Source organism: Panthera onca, chromosome B4 (assembly GCF_046562875.1).
Source record: "Panthera onca isolate mPanOnc1 chromosome B4, mPanOnc1 haplotype 2, whole genome shotgun sequence".
NCBI lineage: Eukaryota > Metazoa > Chordata > Mammalia > Carnivora > Felidae > Panthera > Panthera onca.
In genome coordinates, this window is record NC_138345.1 from 24,505,886 (window position 1) to 24,533,343 (window position 27,458).

General features: G+C 38.0%; 1 protein-coding gene across 15 annotated transcripts in view; it reads right to left on the reverse strand.

The window, feature by feature from the left end:
* Positions 1 to 27,458, reverse strand: part of ABI1 (abl interactor 1) — a 128,510-nt gene that overhangs the window by 49,559 nt on the left and 51,493 nt on the right. The gene's annotated exons all lie outside the window — the stretch shown is intronic.

Consider the following 27,458-nt stretch of genomic DNA (forward strand, 5'->3'; position numbering starts at 1 on the left):
CACACATACACACACACACACAATGTTTTTCCTCCCTTTAAGGACAAGGGTAAATAAAAGGGAAAAAATCAGTGGACAAGAACTTCCAATAAATCTCTGGATATCAGAAAGCAAATGGAGTCCAAGTAACTGATCAGAACAGACAGAAGAAGTTAGAATCCAAAATGCCTGCAGACAGCAAGACAAGTTATCCTAAAAGAAAAAAAGAATAACCCTTGACAGGCTCAGGATTTGGAAGTGACAGGTTCCACAGACAACAAAAGTGAGAAACAGAATCAAAACTACAACGAGATACCACTTGACATCCACTAGGATGGCTATAATAAAAAAATATATAGACAAAACAGCGTTTGCAAGGATGTAGAGAAATTGAAACTCTCACATACTGCTGGTGAAAGCATAGAACGCTGCAGCCAGTGTGGAAAACAACTGGCTGTTCCTTGAATAGTTAAACACAGAGTTACCTTATGATCCCACAATCCCACTCCTGGGTATATAACCAATATATCTAAAAACCTATGTCCACACAGAAACTTGTATATAAATGTTCAGGTCCCATCATTAATCATAACAGCCAAACAATTTCCAAACAGGAAACAATTCAAATATCCATTAACTGCTAAATGGATAAATAAAATGTGACAGATCCATAGAATAGACTATTATTTGGCAATAACATGGAATAAGTACTAATACATGCTACATCAATGAACCTTGAAAACAATCATGCTAAATGAAAGAAACCATCACAAAGAAATACATATTACATGACTCCATTTATATGAAATATTCAGAACAGGCAAATCTATAGAGATAAAAAGTAGATTACTAGTTGTTCAGGGCTGGGTGGAGAAAGGATACAGGGACTGGGGAGTGGCAGCTAGGGAGTACAGAGGGTTTCTTTATAGGGTAATGACAGTGTTCCAAAATAGCTTATGTTGACAGATGCATAACTGTGAATATATCAAAAGCCACTCAATTGTACGTTTAAAGTATGTGAGTTACACAGCATGTGCATTATATCCCAAAACTCTATAAAAGTGAGGAACAAAGCTCAAAGTTGGATAACTGTGTGTCTACATACTAAGTAGTGGAGTTCCCTCCCAGCTCTTCCACTCACCATGTTCTCAGAATGCCAGCATTCCCTCGTGAATGTAACACACATGACAAAAATTAGAAAATTCTCCACGACAGAAATATAATAGCACAAGAACAGATTTCTATGTATCGAAAATCTGGTGTGTCCCTGCTCTAATCCCAATCACCCCATCAAGTAACAATCTGTCACATAAGTTATAGTTTCTACTTAAGCATTTTAGTTCCCCATTCTTAAATAGAAACAACCAAGAATCACTAGAGTATCTAAGGCAATAGTTCATGAGGGGGAGGGGAAAACAAAAAAAAAAAAAAAAAAAGATTTTTCAGAGACCAGAGCAATACTTAAAAACAAGGATTATATGCATAAAAATTAAAGATAATCCATTAATAAGTAAAAATTTAGTTTGTGAAAAAGAAAGAATAAGAAAACTCTTAAAATTAAAAAGAATAGTAAAAACTAAAATAAATACACTGGAATGTATAGTTGAGGACGTCTCCCAAAGAGATGGAAACTAAAAAGAAAAACAGTACTAAAATATTAATACAAAAGGTCTAATATCTGAATAGAACATCTAGAAAAAAGAACAGAGAATATAATGGAAAAAAAATTAGCAAAGAAATAACACAGTATCCCAAAAACAGAATAGCATCTCTTCAGACTGAAAGGGCCCACCAAGTGCCAACACAACATACAGATCTTCCTCAACTGACAAGGGAGTTACAACCTGTTAAACCTAAAAGTTGATTTTAAGTCAAAAGTACATTTTTTTCAAACAAAAGGTCTCATATATTACTGAACCAACCTACAAGTGCAGAAGCATAGAAACAGGAAAAAAAAAATTTTACCCAATAAAACATGCCTATTGCTCAGATAGTAGTGTTTACAGAGTGGTATGTTACAAGGAAGTAACTTCAACACAGGATAAATGTGTGCCATGTCATGTGTGCCTCCTTAGAGACCCAGTTTGGTTCTTCTCCAATGTCTCCCCTTAAAGCTGTACCTGATTTTATTACCAGTTTTCATCCAAATCCACTGGGGAATGGGAGGATTTTGCTTTTGTTTCTGGGGCAGGAATCACTGAATACTGAAGACATGGCAAGGAACAGTCAATCATACACACCACCACAGCAGAGCAAAGCCAAAAATGTATTTAATACACCTAACCTACTGAAGGTTAGCTTCGCCTAGCCAACCGTAAACATACTCAGGACACTGACATTAGCCTTCATTTGGAACAAAGCCATTTTTTAACAAAATGTTAAATATCTCATGTAGTTTATTGAATACTGTACTGAAAGTACAAAATAGAAAGGCTGTATAGGTGCAGAATGGTGTTAAGTGCATCAGTTGTTCACCTTTGTGATCACATGGCTGACAGAGCTAAGGGTTGTGGTCGCTGCCTCTGCCCAGCACCATGAAAGAATATCGTACAGCACATTACCAGTGCAGGAAATGATCAAAATTCAAAATACAGTTCCAACTGAATGCATATCATTCTTGCAGTCATAAAGTCAAAAAATATTAAGTCAAACAACTGTAAATAAAGGACCATCTGTTCTCCTAAAAGCCCAATATTAAGTTATATCCCTATGAAATTTCAAAACACCACAGCTAAAAACAATAAATATTCCAAAGGTTTCCAGAGAGGAAAAGACAAGTTACATACAAAGGATCTAAAATCAGAGACACATCAGACAGTTCAATGAAAATGAAAATACTGGAAACTAGAGGATATAGATTATCGCCTTTAAACGTCTGAGGGAAAATAATTTTCAGTCTAAAACTAAGAGCAGTACAGCATAGTGATAAGCAGATCCTTTTTTTCTTTTCAGATTTTATTTTTTTAAATAATCTTTACACCCAACGTGGGCCTCGAACTGACAATCCCAAGATCGAGAGTCCCATGTTCCCGAGTGAGCCAGCCCTGAGCCCCAGTGAAAAGCAGATTCTAAAACCAGACTGCCTAGTTCAAATAACGCCCTTTAATAGTTTATTATACTGAATAAGTCACATAACTCTCTGTGTATCAGTTTCTTTATCTGTAAGATGCGACTTTTGTGGGGATGAATTCATTTGTAGGTGTTCACAGGTATCAAAAGCCTGATACACATATTCACTATGTAAATGCTCTAAAGAGCAAGACTGAGTATAGAAAGGGGTAATACAGACAGAGTCTGGCTTATCATGATAATCCTTTACATAATATCTAAATGGTTTTTAACCACATTCACATATTATTGAAGGGAGGTAGGAAACTATGAAATGAAGCCTAATGGTAAAAGCTCGGTACAGAGTAATATCAATATGCCTTTAGCTCAGATGAGACAGACAGAAACACAGAAAATAAAACTTTTTGTTGAAAGAGAACCACCTGATCAGACAGGTAGTCAAGAAGGGAGGCAGAATGTGGTGAGAGAGATTCTTGGTCTGGGTAAGTTAAAAGAATCATAGTATACCAGGACAGAGTGGGTCAGATTAAAATTAATAAGACAGTGTGTTCATGATTTTAATCAGACTTAACAGACGAGCTTTTTCAATGATGAGATTCATTGAGGGGTTTTTTCTGTTTTTGTTTTTTGGTTTTTGGTTTTTTTTGAGTGAGGCTAAATTAAAATCATCTTAAATTCAAAACTAATAGGAAAATAAAAGTGACAGAACTTACAGCTAATTGAAACTCAACAAGGTGTCTGGGTGGGCATCTCAGTTGGTTGGGCGTCTTGATTTCAGCTCGGGTCATGATCTCACAGTTTGTGAGTCTGAGCCCCCACTCAGGTTCTGCACTGACAGTGCAGAGCCTGCTTGGGATTCGCTCTCTCTCCCTCTCTCTCTGTTCCTCCCCAGCTTGTTCTCTCTTTCTCTCTCTCTCTCTCTCTCTCAAAATAAATAAATAAACTTAAAGGAAAAAAAAAAAAACCTCATTAATACCTTGCTAAAATAAGGAATGCCAACTGAGGGATTAGATAACCTGAAGGCTGTCCCACTACAAACAATCTAAACATCCTTAACAGACTGTGACAGCATCTTTTAAAAATTCATTGCCCAATGCTAAAGACAGTAAAGAAATCCAGGGAGAAGAAGGTAGGACTAAAACCCAGAGCAGAAACATGAAATAACTACTCTACAGAGACTTGCTAGCCATTAGAAAAGGAGGTAAGATGTTTGTGCCCAATGGGAACAAAACCTAAGGCCTCAGTTTGCTGAAGGTGGGAAGGCAGAACTGACATGACAAAAGGAACTTAGTAGATAAGATTAAGTTCAGGGTCTTAAGACAGAAAGATTATCTGTGGTCGCCTATAATCAGAAGAGTCTTTACAAGGGAAAGAGGGAGGCAGGAGTTAATGCTGATCAGAGTGACTGCCATGTGAAATGACTCAACTGGCCATTTCTGGCTTGAAGATAGAGGAAGAGGCCACCAGCCAAGAAATGCAGGTCTCTAGAAGCTGAAAAAAAGATGAGAGCAGATTCTCTCATAGAAGGTCCAGAAGGAACACAGCACCGGCCCACATCTCCATTTTGGATCAGTGAAACCCATTTCAGACTTCTGACCTTAGTGAGTATAAGACAGTAAAGTTGTGGGGCATCTGGGTGGCTCAGTCAGTTAAGCGTCTGACTTTGGCTCAGGTCATGACCCCGCGGTTCTTGGGTTTGAGCCCAACATCAGGCTCTGTGCTGATGGCATGGAGCCTGGAGCCTGTTTCTGTGTCTCCCTCTCTCTCTACCCGTCTCTCACTCAAGGTCTGTCTCTCTCTCTCTCTCTCTCTCTCAAAAATAAATAAACATTAAAAAAAAAAAAAAGATAAGAAAGTTGTGTGGTTTTAAACCACTAAGTTTGTGGTAATTTGTCACAGCAGCTATAGAAAATACACACGTGGGTAATGGGGACAGAGGGCAGTCGTCCCATAGAGTGTAACATGTTCCTATGAAGTCTTCAGGTTCAAAATTTTAAACAGTCCTGGATTGATGGACTTATCAGGTATGATTAAGTTAAAGGTCTTGAGATAGAAAGATTACCTGATATTTCTGAGGTGGGCTCCTGTTACCCCCAATAAAACCAGGAATATTATCTTCAGTTTATCTTATCAGTCTATTCCTCTTAGACTAGACAGAGATCTCAAAGATGAGATCTTAAGATGTGCTCACAAGCAAAATTTATAAAACACGTAAGGAAATAATTCACCATCACCAAGAAACAAAATGCAAATACAGGCACATGCACACACAATAAGGCATCCTAAGAATTTTAATCCAAAGAGAATGTTAATCCAGAAAAAGAAAAGAGAGAGGAAAAAAAAAATATAGAACAGATTACATAAATAAAAAATACAAAATAACAGTGATTCATTTGAATCCAAATATATCACTAACTACATTAAGCGTAAATGCAATAAATGCCCTACTTAAAAGAAATATCACAGCATATTTTTTTTAATCAGTTATGCTCTGGGGCACCTGGGTGGCTCAGTCAGTTGAGTGTCCAACTTTGGCTCAGGCCATGATCTCATGGTTCATGAGTTTGAGCTCCACGCTGGGTTCGCTGCTGCAAACCTCTCAGCTCACAGCCACTTCAGATTCTCTGTCCCCCCTTTCTATGCTCCTCCCCAACTTATGCTCTCCCAATCAATCAATCAATCAATCAATCCAGTTATGTTTAGCTGAGACAAAGCTTAAAAAAATAAACAGGAAAGGGGGTGCCTGGGTGGCTCAGTCAGTTGAGCATCCAACTTTGGCTCAGGTCATAATCTTGTAGCTCGTGGGTTCAAGCCCCACATCAGGCTCTGTGCTGAGAGCTCAGAACCTGCAGCCTGCTTTGGATTCTGTGTCTCCCTTTCTCTCTCTGCCCCTCCTCCTCTAGTTGTACTCTGCATCTCTCTCTCTCTCTCAAAAATAAAAAAATAAACATTAAAAAAAAATTTTAGAAAAAGGAAAAAGCAAATAGAAAAGATATATTCTATATATTAATATGTACTATATTAATAATATCAAGACAAAATAAGCTATGATCAAAACGGATTCCTAGAGAAAGCCCTTTATTCCATAATACTGATATATTGTATGTAAAATATTTTAATGAAATACTCAGTGAAGGTTTTATAATTTACACTTTGCTCTTCAAAAAGAATATACCAAATGCATCAAAGAGGTTGCTTACATGCCAACCCTGGTGAGGGGACAGTTTTAGAAAAAATGAACACATGCAACTGCACATAATACTGCAGGTGGCTAGAAAGGAAACCAACTGAAAGGAAAAAAAATCTAAAAGTAGGCTTAGAACAGTGATTCTAACTGCTTTCATTTTGATTTTCAAATCATTTCAGAGCTGAAACAGAGAGCTAAAATATGTACAATTTGTTTTTAACCCAGAGGGTTATTTCAGAAATAAGTTCTGCCATAATTAAGTACACTTATTTATGTCTTAGAAGTTCTCAAGTACCCCTAGCAATTCAGAAGCCAAGGAATTCTTAAATACAAAATGATCTTAATGACAAAATACAGCAAAATATATTATTCCTGACTAGCTGAAATAAAAATTCCTATGACAATAAATTTTATTGGTCTCTTACAAAATATTTTTAGAGATGTTATATTTGATGCATATGTGAGTTTCTTTGTATGTTTCTTCTAGCTTTGAAGAGTACTATGGATTAACAAGCCCCAAAACCTAAACAACTTAAAATGTAAACAAAAGTTTCTTGAAAAAATTAAGACAATGGGAGTAGTTTTTAAATAGGAAGCTACTGAGTCCAAAAAGTCATCTCTAATTTATCACCTGAATCTGTCAGGAAATATTAAAGATGCCGCTAATTGACATTATACATTCTCCATAATTGACATTATACATTCTACAAATTAACTGGCCTATAACTGTCAAAAATACCAAGGTCAGGGAAAGTAAGGAAGGACTGAGGAACTATTCCAGATTAAAGAAGGCTAAGGAGACATGATAACATAAATGCTTCTGAAGTGGATCTTTTTCTTACAAAGCCATTGGAACAATTGGAAAATTTAAATGGAATTCGAGGATTAGATGTTAGCATGTATCAATGTTTATCATCTGATTTTGATGATTATGTTGTGGCTATGCAGAATATACCTGTGTCTAGAAAATACATACCAAGGTATTCAGGGGTGACAGGCCAACATACCAGCAAGCTATTCTCAAACAGTTCAAAACAAAAAGTTCTTTGTCCTGTACTTGCAACTTCTCTATTAGGTTGAAAATTCTTCCCCCCAAAATCTTTGTTTAATTTGTTTAAGTAAAATCTACCTCCAACATGGGACTCAAACTCACAACCCTGAAATCAAGAGTTGCATGCTCCACCAACTGAGTCAGCCAGGGAACCCCCACAGAAATGTTTTAAGTCATCTTTATTGCTAGTTATATGATTTTTTTTTTTAAGTTCACTGATTCAGAGGTATTTAGTGATCAATGTCCTATTAATCTATGAAGGAATAGAGGCAAACAAGATTTCTCTAAAAAGAAGATATACTGATTTTTTTTTCATCAACTAAACTTAAAAGCAGATGACCCCATTCAAAACTGACAAATCCTGGGGCGCCTGGGTGGCTCAGTCGGTTAAGCGTCCGACTTCCGATCAGGTCACGATCTCGCGGTCCGTGAGTTCGAGCCCCGCGTCAGGCTCTGGGCTGATGGCTCAGAGCCTGGAGCCTGCTTCCAATTCTGTGTCTCCCTCTCTCTCTGCCCCTCCCCCGTTCATGCTCTGTCTCTCTCTGTCTCAAAAATAAATAAACTTAAAAAAAAAATTTAAAAAAAAAACTGACAAATTCTAACGGCCCTAAATTTTCTTCATCACACTCCTCTAAAGAAATTCTATGACCTTGGAGCACCTGGGTGGCTCAGTTGGTTGAGCATTTGACTTCTGCTCAGGTCATGATCTCATGGTTCATGAGTTCAAGCCCCGTGTCAGGCTCTGTGGTAACATGTTGCTCAGAGCCTGGAGCCTGCTTCAGATTCTGTGTCTCCCTCTCTCTTTGCCCCTCCCCTGCTCACACTCAGTCTCTCATAAATAAACATTAAAAAAAAAAAAAAAAAATTAAAGGGGTTTGATCCCAAGCGAGAGCCCTGGGGAAGCGGGAGCCAGACACCCTCAGTTCTCTAAGCCCCTTTGTCCTCAGCCCATTTCAGCCAATGTTTATACACATCTATAGATGTTTTAATTCTATACTAGATCCTGAGCTAGGAGCCTAGAATATACAGAGGAGACAAGAATTCTTGCCATTCAAACAGAAATATGTTATAGAATTCGTTCAAAACTTTCACCCAGGGGTGCCTGGCTCGCTCAGTCAGTGGAGCATGTGACTCTTAATCTCGGGGGTCATGAGTTCGAGCCCCACATTGGGTGTAGAACCTACTTTTAAAAAGCAAAAAAATTTGCTGAACACGTACTCTATGCCCTGTGCTGGTTTTTGGAGATGAAATGAAACTGTGAAATAATAAATGTTATTGCTTTAAAAAAAAAATTTTTTTAATTCTATAACCTTCCATTCTAATTTCCTTCCCTTTTATTTGTTAATAAATGGATACATACATGCTAGGCACTGAGAATACAGTAATGATTACAACAGACCCCTATGGAAGACAGATATTAACAGGACAAATAACTATATAATCCTAATGATAAATGCTATGAAAGGAAAGTATACGATGCTATACAAAAAATTAACAAAGAACTCTAATAATACATGTGCAGGTGGAGGTACATATATTATTAGAGGGCAGAGGGCAGAAAGGAGCACTAGGGAAAAACTGCCCCTTAATAAAATTTAAAATAAGACTTCAAGGATGAGTGGGAGTTAGCTAGGTGAAACACGTCTGTAACAATGCATGCCGGGACACTGACATGGCAGCGAGCATTTAGTATGCCTGGAATTTAAGTCCATGAAGGGTTAGTAGTAAGGGAGGAGGCTGAAAAAAAGGCAGGTGCCAGGCCTTTAAAGATCCTTCAATACCATTGCAAAGATTTTAAGAATTGGAGTGTCTGAGTGGCTCAGTTGGTTAAGCATTTGACTCTTGATTTCAGCTCAGGTCATGATCTCACATTTCATGAGTTCAAGCCCCACATCAGGCTCTGAGATGACTGTGCAGAGCCTGCTTGGGATTCTCATTCTCTCTCATTCATTCTCTCTCTCTCTCTCTCTCTCTCTCCCCCTCCCCTGCTTGCACTCTCTCAAAATAATATTTAAAAAAAAAAAGATTTTAAGAATCTTTTCCCTGCAGTCACGGGCTGTCAAACCTTTTCTGTTGTTTAATCCTAATGTATACTGTATATAATACCAAGAGTAGCAATGTCTTATCTAAAAGAGGAAATGGGGGGAGAGGGAAGGTACCTGGGCTGTCCGTTAAGCGTCCGACTCTTGATTTTGACTCATGATCTCACAATCGTGGGATCAAACCCCATGTCAGGCTTTGTACTGGGCATGGAGCCTGCTTGTGATTTTTCTCTCCCTCTCCCTTTGCCCCTCCCCCACACGCTCACTCACTCGAGATCATGCTTACACTCTCTCTCTTAAAAAAAAAAAGAAGGCGCCTGGGTGGCTCAGTCAGTTGAGTGTCCAACTTTGGCTCATGTCATGATCTTGGGAGTTCGTGAGTTCAAGCCCCATGTTGGGCTCTGTGCGATAGCTCAGAGCCTGGATCCTGCTTCAGATTTTGTCTCCCTCTCTCTCTGCCCTTCCCCTACTCATGCTCCATTTCTCTGTCTCAAAAATAAAAAACATTAAAAAAAATTTTTTTGTTAAAGAAGAAATAAGGTACTTTAGAACTATACGAATGAGCCTATTTACCTCAGGGCAAAGGCAGAAACAAGCAACTGCTGAAAAGAAAACAGTATCAAAATAATATATGCTGCATTAGACAGTTTTTCAGTCAGAATCAGATGAAATAACCCTATTAGAATAATTCAGAAAGCATTTATATACAAAGGAACTAAACACAAGGAATCATGAGGAACAAGGGAACACAACAGAAGGTACAGACAGGACAGACAGAACCTAGTAGCAGCAGGAGCAGTACCCCAAATCCAAAAAGATAAGGGGCAGGAGAGATTACCAGAATTTGGAAGAGTAAGTCACATAGAGAAAGCCACCTTGAAGGAAGTAATGATTTGTCTTAGGACAAGGCCAACCCACATGGAAGAAACCAGTGAAATAAATATTCTGAGCTTACCTTCCTTACAGCTTCCTATGTTCCTGTGTTCCACAATGGCTGTACCCACTCTGAAGCCAGAAGTCACAGATGCCCATTGACATAATCCATACAGGTAAACCTCCCAGAGCAAAGACCACAGCGGGAAGAGAGTAGATTAGGAAGATCAAACAGAAGTGAACAGGAAGATCAAACAGAAGTTATCTGTCATGTAGAACTATGCACATAAGAATGAGGAAAGATCAAACCTAGCATTCTGGAACCAAAAAAAAAAAAAAAAAAAAAAAAAAAAAGGTTTCCCTGAGCAGGAACAATTAAGCTGAAGCTTAATGAATGAGCAGGAGTTAACAGCCAGAGGAAGTAGGGGAGACAGACATTCCAAGCAAAGGGACTAGCCACTATAAAGGTATGCTGCTACAAGAGTAAATCAATTAGGATGACTGAAGCACAAAGAGGCAAGGGAAAGGAGTGAAGCTAGAGAGGCAAGGAGAGACGAGATCATGCTTGCATCAACACCATGCTAACAAACTAGCCTTTATCCTGAAGGCAAAGTTTAAGGATTGACATGATATCATCTGACAGAGGTGGGTATGGGTTTTAACAAAAGTAACAAACATAATTTTTTTTTAAACGGTGGAAGTGAATTCTCTTATTTCTTAGTTGAATAGCTCTTGCCTGGTTACTTCACAAGAACTGCAAGGCAGAGTGGGAGCGTGGAGAAGAATGCAAACACTAGTAATCCCTAATTACATGTTCTAAATAACTTCAGCCTTTTTTTTTTTTTTAAATTCTCCACGCTTTGACTTTTTCAGGGAACAGGAAGACAGAAACATCGTTAGTGACCACACTACATAATTTATTTAAGATTCTCAACCAAACAATTGGTAATTCAAAATTTACACTAGGGCATATTCATGTTGCTTTCAAATGGAGAACTTTCTAAAAACAACACTGACACCTCCACCCTATTTGCAAAGGACTATACATTTTCAGAAGTGTAACAGTGATAATACAAAGATTTGAGGATCTACTCCTTGCCAGCCCTATGGGAGACACTAGGGATACAGTGATGCACAAAACAGATAAGGTTCCTGTCATCATTTAACTTACCTGTAATAGAACGAGACAGCATTTAGTATGTGAATATACAAATAAACATAATTACAATCTTGTTATATGCTACAAATAACAGCAACAAGGATGAGGTGTAAAAGAAATATGCTATTAGATTTAGTGGCACCTGGGTGGCTCAGTCAGTTAAGCATCCAACTCTTAATTTTGGCTCAGGTCATGATCTCATGGTTCATGACTTTGAGCCCGGTGTTGGGCTCTGCACTAAGAACTCGAAGCCTACCTGGAATTCTCTCTCTCCCCCTCCCGCATTCATGCTCTCTCTCAAAATAAATAAATAAACTTTAAAAAGAAAAGACATAGGTCATTAGATTTAGAACAATTATTGCTGCTTTTTGCAAAAGCAACATGCTTGATGTTGAGACAAAATCAAATCACAGTGGACTGAGACATATATGTTTAGAGGAAAAAGACACCATGACAGATTCAGGATCTTGGGCTGGAAACTGTCAAGAGAAAAGACAGTATCTTGAGAGTACAGTAAGGAAAACTTTGTTATGATGGGAAAAAACAAACATGCTTGCATGTTGATTAGAAGGGGGAGTGCAAGAGTGGTTGCATATAAGAGAAAGAATGGATCATAGATATGATGACAAATAATACCAATATATTATATATCCAAGTGTTAAGGCTAAATGTTTTATTTGCAATTCTTTATTTAATCTCTAAGGTCAGCACGATTGTCCCAATTTTGAAAAATGAGAAAACTAAAGTCAAAGAAGTAATCTGGAAACATCACAGTGGCAGAATTAGGATTCAAACCCAGGTCTTTATGACTCCAAAGCACACGATACCACATGGCCTTATCCATTCAACAAATACTTTTTAAATCACTTTTTTTTTTTTTAAAGTAATCTCTACACTCAATGTGGGGCTCGAACTCTTGACCCCAAGATCAACAGTCACATGCTCTACTGACTGAGCCAGCCAAGCACCCCATAGTCAATTACTACATAATGAGGAACAGAGATGACTTAAACATGCTCTTTAGAGAGTGAAAAGGGGGAGACAAACATATATACCTCTCAAATCATTGACAAAAGTAGGAACGAGTTAGATAATGTAGCACAAAGAAAGAGGTGGTAACTCTACCCAGAGCTAATCAATAAAGACTTCAGATGGTGCTTGTTAAGCAGAAGAGACAAGACAAAGTTAAGACAAAGTTAATTCCAAGACAAACAGATTATGGAAAAGCAAAGAGGCACAAATTTACATGCTGTGTTTAGAACACTTTAAGAAGTTGAGCATGGCAGGAATGCAACAAGACTAGAAGAAATGGGGTTGAAGAGCCTTTTATGCCATGCTGAGGAACCTAAAGTTGAAACTACAGGAAGTAAAAAAACATTTCCAGGCTTTGAAACAAGATTAGTCTACTGTGAAGACTCAGAAACTATTTAGGAAGTTCGAGCTGCAGCCTGACAAACGGCTTACAGACAACCAAAGAACGTAAGATCTGGAAGGAAACTCCCAAACTAGCTATATATAATCAAGCTAGAAGAAGGAGCATTCTCTTTTAGAAAAAGTCTCTTTTTGAAAAAAGTAGTTCTTACTCTAAGTGAGATGAGAACAGTCCCTTGTTATATCATTCATTAGGACAGAACGAAAAAGTGGTTTAGCCCAAACTGTGTGATCAATAGGGAGGGGACTGGAGGTTTGCTTCCTCAACACCACAGAGTGTTGGGCTTCGATGATTCTTTTCGCCAAAAAGCATATCAAACAAGATAGCCTGCTGTTTACCTTGAAAGCAAAGAACAAGAGTTTCCAATTTCCAAAAAACCACTGTCTTCCTTTTGTTTCAGGGGCTTAATCACATCAATCAGCCATCTGACAATGGTTCAGGAAGACTGATGACTCTCTTTTTCTACTAAGCATGTTGCTCAATTCAGGAGCTGTACAGTTCCAGCACCAAGAAATATGAGAAGCAAAAGGAAGCGAAAGGATACTATCTATGCTCCTAACACAATACAAGCCATTATTCAGTCTCCTCAATGAAACCATATCAAAGGGAAATGAATTATAATTTAGAACTTCAGATTTATTTTTCCAGGGCTGACCTCCAAGTGCACCCCCACTCCAAACATCCCAGTGCTCATCCTGATCACCCTGAGCAAGTCATCCATGTCTTTATCTAATGCTGTTACCTCAAGCTAGAGTGCACTTGCGCCCCATGCCAACATGATAAATGCACAGACTATCTTCAAAGCCCAACTTAAAGGTCACTCCCTCAATGCCACCCAAACAATATGCCCACAGGACTTTTTAACTTATTAAAATGTTTATTAGGAGAGATCCTGGGTGGCTCAGTCAAGCATCCAACTCTTGATATGGGCTCAGGTCATGATCTCACAGTCATGAGATAGAGCCCTGCATCTGGCTCCACAATGGGCGTGGAGCCTGCTTAAGATTCTCTCTCTCTCCCTCTCCCTCTCCCTCTGTCCCTCCCTTGCTCATGCATGCTTGTGCATGAGCATGCTCTCTCTCTCTCTCTCTAATAGATAGATAGACAGACAGACAATATACATACCAACTCCTCCCAAGTGAAATTTTTAAACAAACATTCACTAAATGCTCAATGACAGGTTTAGTGCCAGGTTCTAAAATTTTAAAAACTGAGTAATACAATCTTCTACCTTTCAAAAGCTCCCCAACTACAATGAAAACACAATGCCAACAGTCAGTGTGGCAACTGATACGTGTTTAAAGTGCCTGGGGAGCACAGATAACATCAATGCATGCTATAAAACTAGCACACTCAATCTTCATTCTACCCTCTCCACCCCACCCCAAGAGTACCCTCTTGCTCTGAAGAAGCTACAAAGCCAAAACCAACACTGTTCAATTATTCTCACAGCTAGACTTCTGGATATAATTTCAGACCTGTCAATATGATATACTTTCGTGGGATATGGAAATTAAAAGTGGCTATCTCTTACTACCCCTTTACATTACTTTCTATTGGCAAGCAAGTTGAAAAATGAGATTTTTTTCATAGTGGTGCTCCAGTACACATTCTCTAATTCTTTAAATGTTGAGAAGCAACTGCAGTGAGTAAGAGTTGGACTCCCAAGTTCCAATACCCAGTCACCAGCTGCATAATTATGTGTTGAGAGGTAGCTGAGGCAGCAACAAATTAGAAAGCAAAAGCTTTCTAATACTTGAGATTAGAATCCAGAAATCAAATTCTTTTTTTTTTTTCCACGCAGGAAGATCTGGTTTTATTTTAATTTTATTTTATTTTTAATGTTTATTTATTTTTGAGAGAGAGAGAGAGAGAGAGAGACAGAGCATAAGCAGGGGAGGGCAGAAAGGGAGGAGACACAGAAGCAGGCTCCAGGCTCTGAGCTGTCAGCACAGAGCCTGATGCAGGGCTTGAACTCACAAACCATGAGATCATGATCTGAGCCAACACAGGATGCTTAACCAACTGAACCACCCAGGCATCCCCATGAATCAATTTTTTTTTTTGTTTTTTAATGTTTATTTTATTTTCCAGAGAGAGAGCAAAAGTGGAGGAAGGGCACACAGAGGGGGTCAGAGGATCAAAAACAGGCTACGCACTGACAGCACAGGGCCTGATGCAGGGCTCAAACCCATGAACTATGAGACCATGACCTGAGCCGAAGTCAGACGCTCAACTAACTGAGCCACCTAAGTGCCCCAAAATTCTTAAGTCAGTAATTACCATGGCACCATCAGAGATGGTGCTTCACTAGTAGGTCAGTTCTTAGAATTTTTGGAGTCATTCATGGAGACCTAATCTTACAGGGCAAGAGACTAGCAAACTGTTAAGTGTAGGTCAGACCTTAGAACACATGAGAACAAATACTGCAGAATGAAACTATAGTCAGTATCTTAAAATTCCCTTTAACTATAAAAAGTTTCAAGTCCCTGGCATTCAGAATTGGTCAAATAATTAAGACAGTTATTTGTCCAACGACATATACCATGTAAAAGTTGACCTCTACTGATTGCCTTTTATCTTGAGTACTGGTCATGTTTCCCATTTCTTCATAGGTCCATAATGACAGATATCCTGTACCTAGTAACTGATACCTTCTAGAAACTCAAAATCCTGTTACAGTTCCCTGAAAAGTACTGATAGTAAACTTAGCTGAACTTAAACTCCAAAGTGTCTCCTCTAAGATGGACAGCACTGGCTAGGCTGCTTGCATTTTGTTCCACACATGCATACTTTAGGGTCAGCCTACGACATGGGTAATTGGGAGTTCTGGAATAGAAACTAAATACATAGCTTTGCCTCTATTCTCATTAGCCTAAAATATATATATTAATTTTTCTGGTCCTCTAAGGTTGATGATCCAAGTCTCTTTCAATCTTCATTCATTCAGAAGTGGATGGTGGGTTGGTGTATATGCATGTGTTAGAAGGTGACAAGAATATGGAATGCTTGGGTTAGTGTAACTGAGAATTTCATAGATCAGTTAATTGTTTTAAAAAGAAAGGAAAAAGGAGACAAAAAACTTACAAAATGGAAGAGAAAGGGAAGAAGAAAAAGTACTGTTACCAATTTTATCAGCCAGGAACAACATTTTAAAAACAACAAACAAAATTACTACCATCAACTATCATATATAAAATTTTTAAAAATCTTAGAAACCTGGGGCACCTAGGTGACTCAGTGAGTTAAACATGCAACTTCAGCTCAGGTCATGATCTTGCGGTTTGTGAGTTCAAGCCCCACGTCATGCTCTGTGCTGACAGCTCAGAGCCTGGAGCCTGCTTCAATTCTATGTCTCCCTCTCGCTCTCTGTCCCTTCCCTGCTTGTGCTCGCTCTCTCTCTCTCTCAAAAATAAACATTAAAAATATATTTTTTTTAATCTTAGAAACCTTATTTGACATTTCACCAACTTAGAATATACACGAACACTAGATCTACCTTCCTTTTCTTCCTTCACAAACCAGAAACAACTGTGAAAAAAAACCATACTAGTCCCAAAACTGCATCTAGGAACAAATAATCTACAAGTAAGACCATTCTGGGGTAGTTGTAGTGCTACATGAAGATGCAGAAAGGAAGGAAAGGGGAATATAGAAAATTCAAAGAGTTAATACCTCATCTTTCCCAATCTAATTATTACCAACCCCAATCAGATCTGCCCTAGAAAGTGAGAATCATGAGAAGAAAACAAGTTTTGTGGGGCACCTGGGTGGCTCAGCTGGTTAAGCATCTGACTCCTCATTTGCACTCAGGTCACAATTTTGTTCATTTAAGCCCCACATTGGGCTCTGTGCAGAGCCTACTTGGGATTCCCTTTCTCTCTCTCCCTCTGTCCCTTCACTGCTCGTGCTGTCTCTCTCAAAATAAATAAACTTTTAAAAACTTATTTAAAAAAAAAAAGAGGGGTGCCTGGGTGGCTCAGTCAGTTGGGTGTCCAACTTCGGCTCAGGTCATGATCTCGCAGTTCACGGATGCAAGCCCCGCGTCGGACTCTGTGTTGACAGTTCAGGGCCTAGAGCCTGCTTTGGATTCTGTGTCTCCCTCTCTCTCTGCCCCTTGCCGGCTCATGCTCTCTTTCTCAAAAATAAATAAACATTAAAAAAAAAGAAAAGAAAAGAAATATGTTTTGAGATTATTCACCCAAATCTACAGTTCCCAGAGATTCTTTTATGTGTAGAAACCCTGCATATTCTGTCATGGGGGGCAAGAAAGAGTGGGATTGCCTATAGTTTACCTGCAAATATAAAAAAAGGCACATATATTAGAAAAATTTCTACTAGTATGATTAAAATAGGAAATTTCAGTTATCTAAAATGCTAGGAAATTTCAGTTATCTAAAATGTTAAATATTCTTCTATAGAATTACCAATTTGAGTAATCTACTTCTATAAATACACTACACTTTAAGTATCAGTATATGAAAAGTAGTTTTAAGAAACTCTCTACAAATTATATCTTTGATCTAGTGTTCTATGTTGGCAAAAAACATTTATAAAACAAATTGACAAAGCAATCCTCCTAACGTGAGTTTTGTATAAACTTCAATATGAACAGAATTAAATCACAGACTCAACCATGAAACAAATATATTATTAACCCTTGGTTCTTATAAATTTATTTCAGGCCCTAAACCCTCAAATTTGATATCTACTATATAATAAAAAAAAAAAAAATCTGACTGGCCTTTGTCCCTGTTCCTGGGAAGGAGCTTATAATCCTTGGAATTTCCCCAGTGATAGGGGTGTCTTTGTTTATGCTAACAAGATAGCTGAGGGTGAGGGTTGGTCACCAGAAAGACCAACCATGCGATTAGAGTGTTGAGGCTTTGAGTCAGCCCAACTTCTGAATAGGGAAGGAGGGCTGGAGATAAAAGTTCAGTCACATGGCCAATGATTCAATCAATTGTGCCTCCATGTGAAACAAACTCTGGACACCAAAGCTCAGTGGAGCTTCCTCACTGATGAATAACACATGGATATGCCAGGAGGGTGATGCACCCTGATTCTACAGAAAGAGGAACTTCCACAGAAGTTCTATGTTCAGGACCATCCCAGACTTCACCCTACGGGTCTCTCTTCATTTGGCTGGCCCTGATCTGTTTGCTTTAAAATAAAACTGTCAGGGCGCCTGGGTGGCTCAGTCAATTAAGTGCCCAACTTTGGCTCAGGTCATGATCTGAGCTGTGCGGACAGCTCACAGCCTGGAGCCTGCTTCAGATTCTATGTCTCCCTCTCTCTCTGACAGTCCCCTGCTCACACTCTGTGTCTCTCTCTCTCTCTCAAAAATGAATAAACATTAAAATTTTTTTTTTTTTTTTTAAATAAAACTGTAATCAGTTTAGAGTCCAGCTCTTAGTTTCAGCTCAAGCAAGATCTTACAGTGCAGGAGTTTGATCTTCGATCCTTTCATGAGGCTTCAAGCTAACATCATGGAACCTGCTTAGGATTTTCTCTCTCTCTCAAAATAAATACATATACTTAAAAAAAAACTGTAATCATAAGGATAGTTTCTTCCTGAATTCTCTGAGTCATACTAATAAATTATCATACCTGAGGGAGATTGTGAGACACCCTCCCCTTCTAAGATCTAGGACAACTGGTCAAATGTGTGGGTAGAACGGGGATCCAACTTGCCACTGGCCATCTGAAATGGGAGCAGTCTTGACTCTGGGTGGTTAATGTCATAATAGTAATGCAGTATACCAGGTGATGTCAGAATACCAAACCTCTAATGGAGCTTCTTCCATCATTTCTTATACAAGCTAACTTCTATATGCTGAGGATACAGAAGGACTAAAGCCATAAACTTGTAGAATTTTAATGCAACCCACATCATGCAAGCCTCACTCCTTACGATTTCTAGCTCAGCGGATCAATCTCCAGAAAAATTATGATTATTTTTTTTTAAGTTTATTTGAGACAGCGAGTGAGGGAGGGACAGAGAGAAAGGGAGAGAGAGAATCCCAAGCAGACTCCAAGCTCAGCATGGGGCCAACACAGGGCTCAATCCCACAACAGTGTTATCAGGACCCGAGCAAACATTAAGAGTCAGATGCTTAACCGACTAAGCCACCCAGGTGCCCCCAGAAAAATTATCTTAAAAAAAAAATTACCATAAGTAGTTGGGAGAGAGTGGTATCAAATCCCAAGAAAAAATTTTTGAAACAGAAGTTTGTATAACACTACACAAAGGGTTAGCACACTTATTCTGAACAGAGCCAGAAAGTAAACATTTTAGGCTTTACAGGCTACACGGTGTCTGTCATAGCTACTCAACTATGTTATTATAATAGTGAAAACAGCCATAGCAACATATAAACAAAAAAACACTGCTATGTTCCAATAAAGCTTTATTTTACAAAAATGGGGAGAGGACTGGATCTCCCAGACATAGATCACTGTTTAATGATCCCTGTACTAAATTATTTACTCAAATAAACATTCAAATTCGTGTAAGTCATCTGATGGCATGAAGCTCTAGTATTAAACGAACAACTAACAACCCGAGAGACAAGACTAGTACATTTTCTTAAAAAACAAAACAAAACCTGAATTTATAGTAAAATACATACATACTCTCTTGCGTGTTAATGATATAAGTCATATGTTACAAATCAAATGATGTTACAAATCATATGATACAAATCAAATATATAGAGAGAAATAATATACTGGGAAGGAGAAGACCAAAGCTATACCAGAAATCTGTTACACTCTAAAGTATGTACTTTTATTTAACCTCAAAATTTTCAGACAATATCTAAAATATACTAAAATTCAAAAATTCCCTCAAGTAGCATGAAAGCACATATTAAGTACCAGGCACTGGTACTCTCCATGAGAGTCCCTGGCAGAATAACTAATTTTGAAACAAATGTTTATCCATACAGTAATTAAAAGTAGTTTATCTTACATAACAGTAAAATAAAGCTTAGTGCCAAGACAAGGTTTAGTCCCTCAACTCCTACAAATAAATATTTATATGTTCTGCACCATGTACTTATATTCAGAAAAGAATCTATATTCTATGTTAGGACACCTTTACTATAGCTTGTTCCCCTATAAATCTGCCTTGTTAATAACTATAATTAAAGCAAGAATGATTCATTCATCTCAATGAAAGGTGTCCTCCGTCCAAAAAGGAGGTAAAGAAATTTATCCTAAATCATTTGATTGTTGACTCTTCATATGTACAGGAAAAATAAAGGAAAGTTAGCAACTGTTTAGATTACATGTCAATCATAACATAACAAAGGTGAAAAATAAAAATACTATCATAACAGAACTTTGGTAGGAAACATGAGGAATTTTATGTTTTACTCATGATTTTAAGATATTATACAATCTTATAACATCCTCTAAAAAATACAACTTTAATAAAGAGCCCTTGGGTAGTACGGTCACTTAAGCATCTGACTCTTCATCTCAGATCAGGTCATGATCTCCCAGTTTGGGAGAGTTCAAGCCCCTCATCAGGCTCTGCGCTGATGGGTGTGGAGCCTACTTGGGATTCTGTCGTTCCTTCTCTCTGCCCCTCCCCTGCTTGTGTGTGCCCTCTGTGTGCCCTCTCTCAAAATAAACAATTTTTTTTTTTAATTTTAAATACAACTTTAATCCATATCATGAAGATGACAAGAACCAATCTCTACTGAAGATTTACACAAATACAAAGTTATACCACAGGTGGAACTGATTTGTTGTGGGGCACCTGGGTGGCTCAGTCAGTTAAGCATCCAACTTCAGCTCAGGTAATGATCTGACAGTTTGTGAGTTTGAGCCCCACACTGGGCTCTGTGCTGACACCTCAGAGCCTGGAGCCTGATTCTGTATCTCCCCTCTCTCTCTGCCCTTCTCCCATTCATGCTCTGTTTCTCTCTCTCTCTCTCAAAAATAAATAAACATTAAAAAGAAAAAAGAACTGATTTGTTCTATCATGTGTATTAGTTTCCTAATGCTGCTGTAACAAATTACTACAAACTTAGCTTAGAAAAACAGAAATTTATTCTATTACAGTTCTACAGGCCAGAAATCCAAACTGAATTTTATGGAACTAAATCAAGGTTAAAAGGACCACATTCCCTTGGAAGGTCTCAAGGGAAACCTTTTTCCTTGCTTCTTCCAGCTTCTGGCATTCCTGGGCTTGCCACCATAGCATTCTAATCTCTGTTCTCATATAACCATTTTGATTTCTGCTCTTCTGCATCAAATTCTCTTTTGCCTCCCCCCCCCTTTTTTTAATGTTTATTTTATTTTTGAGAGAGAGAGCATGAGTGGGGTAGGGGCAGAGAGGGGGGTGGACCCAGGAGCCGAAGCAGGCTCTGCACTGACAGCAGAAAGCCCAATGTGGGACTTGAACTCATGAACCATGAGATCATGACCTGAGCTGAAGTTGGACACTTAACCAACCAAGCCACCCAAACACCCCTGCCTCACTCTTATAAGGACCACTGTGATTACATTTACAGCATACATGGATAGTCCAGGATAATCTCCCCACCTCAATATCTTTAATTTACATCCTCAAAGTCCTTCTGTCATATAAAATAATACATTTCCAGGAATTAAGACTTGGATACTTTCAGGGACCATAACTCAGCCTAGTACCATATGGTACTCCATCCCATCTTAGAAATACCAGATGCATATATAAATCAATTAGAATACTGAATAGGGCAGTTAATATATTTTTCTCATGGTAAATCAGCCAATCAAATGAGTGCTACTGAATGCTCCCAGCCATTGGGAACTAACTCAACATATGCTTTTTCATTTATTTTTTATTTTTTTTATTTTCATGATTTCTCATTTTAAATGACACTCAACAATCTGCATTATATCTTTCCGCCTATTAGTTCAGATTCTGATGAACAGTTTATAATCCATAATAGCCAACAAAAAGTATAGAAGTGATAGTGCTGAAGATGACAACCAGTGCTAGACTAGTTTGCTTGAACTACATACAGTGTTAAGTGTAGAACATTAAGCTTTTGATTGGTGAGACATCCATTCCAAACACATCCATCTCCAATTACTAGCTAGTAATATTACATACTACTAGCAAAACAACTAGAAAAGAAACCAGGCTACTCCTATCCATGAAGTTCTCCTTCCAAAAAGTTTGGGTAACCTAGGTACCTGACTGCTTGAGTGACTCCACTTTTTCCTTCTGCACCCTAATTCCTGCTCTTACATTTTAAATTCACCAGTAAAGACAATCCACAAAATCCTAGTACACCCCACCCCCGGACCCCACCTCAGGCTCATGTTCCCTCCCCCTCTCTCTACCTGCAACCTCGATGTTTGGTCTTCACATGGCCCTGGGGAGTGCCATTTATTCTTCAAGACCTGTAAATAATAAATCTTGTTCTTCAAGGTTCCCTACTGGTTTTAGGAGGTGGTTCTGAATCATCAAGAACCATGAAAGCTGGGGAGCCTGGGTGGCTCAGTCGGTTAAGCATCTAACTTCGGCCCAGGTCATGATCTCACAGCTCGTGAGTTCGAGCCCCGCATCAGGCTCTTTGCTGACAGCTTGGAGCCTGGAGCTTGCTTCCGATTCTGTGTCTCCCTCTGTCTCTGCCCCTCTGCCACTCACACCACCTCTCTCTTTCTCAAAAATAAACATTAAAAAATACTTAAAAAAAAAAAAAAAGGACCATGAAAGCTGGTCCAGCCAAAACAATGGCCCCAGTGGCAATTGGGGAACCTCTATGAGGCTTGCTATGAATAAATACAAGCCTGGTAAAAGCCTACAGCATTCCTAGCCAAGAACGTCACAACAGGCTACCACCAGAAAGGACTACAGACTGGAAGGTTTAAACAACAGAAATTAATTCTCTCGATTCTGCAGGTTAGGAGCCCAAGATCAATATGCCCGCAGGGTTTTCAGAGACTTTCTTTCTGGCTTATAAAAAGGCTGGTAAAAGGCCCTCTTCTGTGTCTTCACATGGTCTTTCTTCTGTGTGTGTCTATGTCCTAATCTTCTCCTCTTGTAAGGATGCCCATCATAGCAGATTAGGGCCCACCCAGTGATCCCATTCTAACTTAATTACCTCTTTAAAGATCCTATCTCCAAATACAGTCACATTCAAAGGTACTAGAAATTAGGACTTCATACATAAGAATTCCAGGGGAACACAATCCACCCCAAAGAAAAGAAGCTGCTTAATCTTAAAACTCATTTCAAACTGGTTAAAGAAACTGAAAATAAACACCAACAAGACATTAGGGATTAGGAGAAATCCTACAATATTATGGATAAATTCACCAAAAACATCACCAAAGTCAATAAGGATGAACCAAGATTTGTACAACAAAGAGCCAGGAAAAACTATAGGTGGAGTTATATTACAAATTTGGGAGATATTTTTTAAACAGAAGCAGATGGCCAGTATATGGATACTGAGAATACATAAACTAAACTGTAATGAGCCCATAATGCAATGGTTCTCCAACTATGGTCCAAAGACTCCCAGGGTCCCCAACCTCCTGCCTTTTCTAACTATGTATCTGAAGGAAGCCAGACTTTCTTCATATACTTAACCAAAACAATAAATCACAACAGATTAAATGTAAAAAGATAGGAGTATCCGGTTATTATTTATTAAACAAAACATGAGGGTGTCTGGAGGCTCAGTCAGTTAAGCATCTGACTTCAGCCCACGTCATGATCTCACGGTTTGTGATTTCGACTCCCACATCGGTGAGCACGAGCCCTGCTTCTGGTGAATGTGAGCCCCGCTTCTCCCTCTCTCTCTCTCTCTCTCTGCCCCTCACAGGATTCTCTCTCTCTCTCTCCCTCTTAAGAAAAAAAAAAAAAACAAAAAAACACATTAAAAGGATTTGCAGAGAGGCACCTGGGTGGCTCAGTTGGTTAAAAGTCTGACCTTGGCTCAGTCATGATCTCGCGGTTCATGGATTCAAGCCCCACATCGGGCTCTGTGCTGACAGCTCAGGGCCTGGAGCCTGCTTCAGATTCTGTACCTCCCCCTCTCTGCCCCTCCCGGGTTCATGCGGTCTCTTTCTCTCTCCCAAAAATAAATAAACATTTTTTAAATTTTTTAATAAGTAAATAAAAGGATTTGCAGAAATTTAAAAACAATGCCACTCTTCTCACAAATTGTTTTTGTTTTGGATAACAGTTGCTTTTCATTAAAACGTTATTTGTATTAATGTGTAATGGATTTACTTTATTGTTAAATAAGTTGGTAAATACTTGAATATTTATCAATTTTAATTTTTGATAGGATAAATACAGAAGATGTACCCATATAAACCAAAGCCTTTTGGATTCTCAATAATTGAAGATGTTAAGGGAGCCTGAGAATAGACAGTGTGAGAACTCAGAGCACTGATCCAGCTAGCACCTCTACTGCAGGAACTCACTCCCATCTCCCCAGTGCCTATACACACTGCATTTGCCTAGTCAAACCTAGGTTTATCAATGACCAAAAAAAAAAGAACTTTTCGTAATGTAAGTTCATCAAAAGCACATTACAAACCTAAGCATTTACCTTATTATGTTAACAACATAGCTGCAAAATACATTTAAAAATGGTAAAAATTCAAAGAAAAATAGAATACTCAAAAAATTAGAGTCAGAGGTTACAACTACCTTCCTCAACAATAAAACAAGTGGACAAAAAGTCAGTCATGGATAGAGAATTGAACAATATTATCAACCAATCTAACTTGAGGAGATTTACAGAACATTCCATCCAACTACAACAAAATATATATTCTTCTCAAGTGCACATAAAACATTTACCAAGAGAGACTATATTCTGGATTATGAAACAATTCTTAATATATGTGAAAAGATTCATATCATATTATATTTTCTTACTACTGTAGAATTAAATTAGAAGTCAAGAGCAGAAAGATCCTTTGAAAATCTTGAAATATTTCCAAATAGCCACAGGCCAGGAAGAAACAAAAAACAAGAATTGTAAATTATTTTGAACTGAATGAAAATGATGACGGCACAACGCATCTACATTTATGAGATACAGATAACACTCTATTTCAAGGGAAACTTATATACCTATATTAGAAAAGACAAAAGGCTCTCAATAACCTCAGCTTTTACTTTTAAAAAGTATAAAATAAGAGTAAATTAATTCCAAGGAATAGAAAAGGAGAAGAAAAAATCAAGTACAAAATAAAAACACAACAGAAACCAGAACAGTACAGAATATTAATGAAACCAAACGCTGAGGACTTTAGAAGATCAATAAAATTGATAAACTAGCCATACTAATCAGTTTAAAAAGAGAAAAGAAACCAATTAAGAACATCAAGAATGAGACATGTGACGTCACCACAGGGTCTACAAATATTAAAAGGATAAGGGAATGTTGTTAACACCTTTATGCAAATGAATGACAACTTAGGTGAAATGGCCAAATTCCTGGAAAAAGACAAAGCTTACTCAAGAAGAAGAAACAGATAAAGAGAACAGCCCTGTATCTACTAAAGATATTAAATAGGGGCGCCTGCGTGGCTCAGTCAGTTAAGCGTCCGACTTCAGCTCAAGTCATGATCTTGCAGTTTGTGAGTTGGAGCCCCATGTCAGGCTCTGTGCTGACAGCTCAGAGCCTGGAGCCTGCTTCCGATTCTGTGTCTCCCTCTCCTTCTGCCCCTCCCCGACTTGTGCTCTCTGTCTCTCAAAAATAAACATTAAACTTTTTTTATTTTAATTTTTTTAAAGGTATTAAATATATAGTTACAAGCTCCCTGCCAAGAAAAACTCCAGGCCCAATGGCTTCACTGGTAAATTCTACCAAACATTTAAAAGAGAGCAAGAATCAATCCTATATACACTTTTGCATAAAAGTGAAGAGGAGGGAACACTGTCCAATATATTTGTAAGACTACCATACTGACACCAAAACTAGACAAAGACATTACAAGAAAACTACGGACCAATAACTCTCAAGAGTATGGAAGCAAAAGTTCTTAACAAAATTTTAGTAAATGAAGTCTAACAATCTATGTAATGGAGAATATAGCATGGTCAAGTGAAGTTTATCTCGGGAAAGCCAGGCCAGTTTAACATTCAAAAAAAAAAAAAAGATCATTTCAACAAACACAGAAAAAGCATTTGACAAAATCCATCATCCACTCCTAATAAGAACTCTCAGCAAAGTGCCTTTAGAAGGCAACTTCTTCAATCTCATAAAGCACATTTCTGGAATAGCTACAGACTATAATCATAAAAGTAAAAAAATGAATGATTTCCACTAAGATAAAAACAAGACAACAGTGTCCACTTTCACTACTCCTATCCAACATTTTCTTGAAGCTTCAAACTAGAGCAGTAAGGTAAAAAAAAAAAAAAAAAATGGGGGGGGGGAGGGCTGGGGAGGGGAGGGGAGGAGAGGAGAGGAGAGGATGGGAGAAATTAAAGGGAAGACGTAAAACTAAAACTGTATTTACAGATAACATAATCCTCTGTAAAGAAACTATAACGGATCTATACAATCGCGACTGTAACTATTAAGTGACTTTAACAAGGATACAAAGTAAATATACAAATGTCAAATGTACTTCTGTACATACGAGCAAAAAAATGATCAAGTTAAGAGTATAAAAATAATACCACCTACAATAGCATAAAAATACGATACACTTTGGAATAAATGTGACCAAAGATGAACAAGGCTTAAAATACTAAAGTCTACAGAAACCACACAAAGAGATGTTTAACATCATTAATAATCACCAGGGAAATGGAAACTAAAACCTTAGTATTAGAATGGCTAAAACACCTATGAGAATAACTAAAACTAAAAAGACTGACCATAGCAAGTGCTGGTGAGGATATGAGGCAACTACTGAAACTCACCTACAGTGTTGGTAGAAAGATGAAATGGTATAATAATTTTGGAAACAATTCAGGTATAAATTTGGTTATAAAGTTAAACATCTACTACCATGTTACCTAGCCATTCCACTCAAGACATATTTAATTTACTCAAAAGAAATAAAAATATATGGCCATATAAAGACTTGTACACAAATGTTCACAAAAGTTTTACTTGTAATAGGCAAACCCAAAAACAATCCAGATATTAATCAACATGTGAATGGATAAAACAAAATGTGAAACAATGAAGCAGTACCCAGCAAAAAAAAAAGAAGTGAACTATTTTTACATACAACATGGATGAATCTCAAAATAATTATGCTGAACGACTCCAGACAAAAAAACAATATGTATCATATAATTCCATTTATATAAAATTCTCGAAAATGTAAACTAATCCACAGTGACAGAAAGCCTGAGGACAGGGGACAGAAAGGTGGGATAACAAAGAAGTATGAAAAAAAGGGGGTGGGAGGTGTTCATTACCTTGAATGTGTTGATGGTCTCTTGGGTAATATGTATACGAAAATTTATAAAATTGTATTGCTTTAATTATGTACAATTTATTTTACTTCAAAAAAAAAGGCTTTTACAGTAGGTTAACTGGCAATGGTCACACAACAATGTGAATACACTTAATGCCACTGAACTCTACACTAAAAAATGGTCAAAATGGTAAATTTTATATTATGTATATGTTATCACAAAAAAAAAGTGGGTTTACTGAATTCAAAGCTGAAGC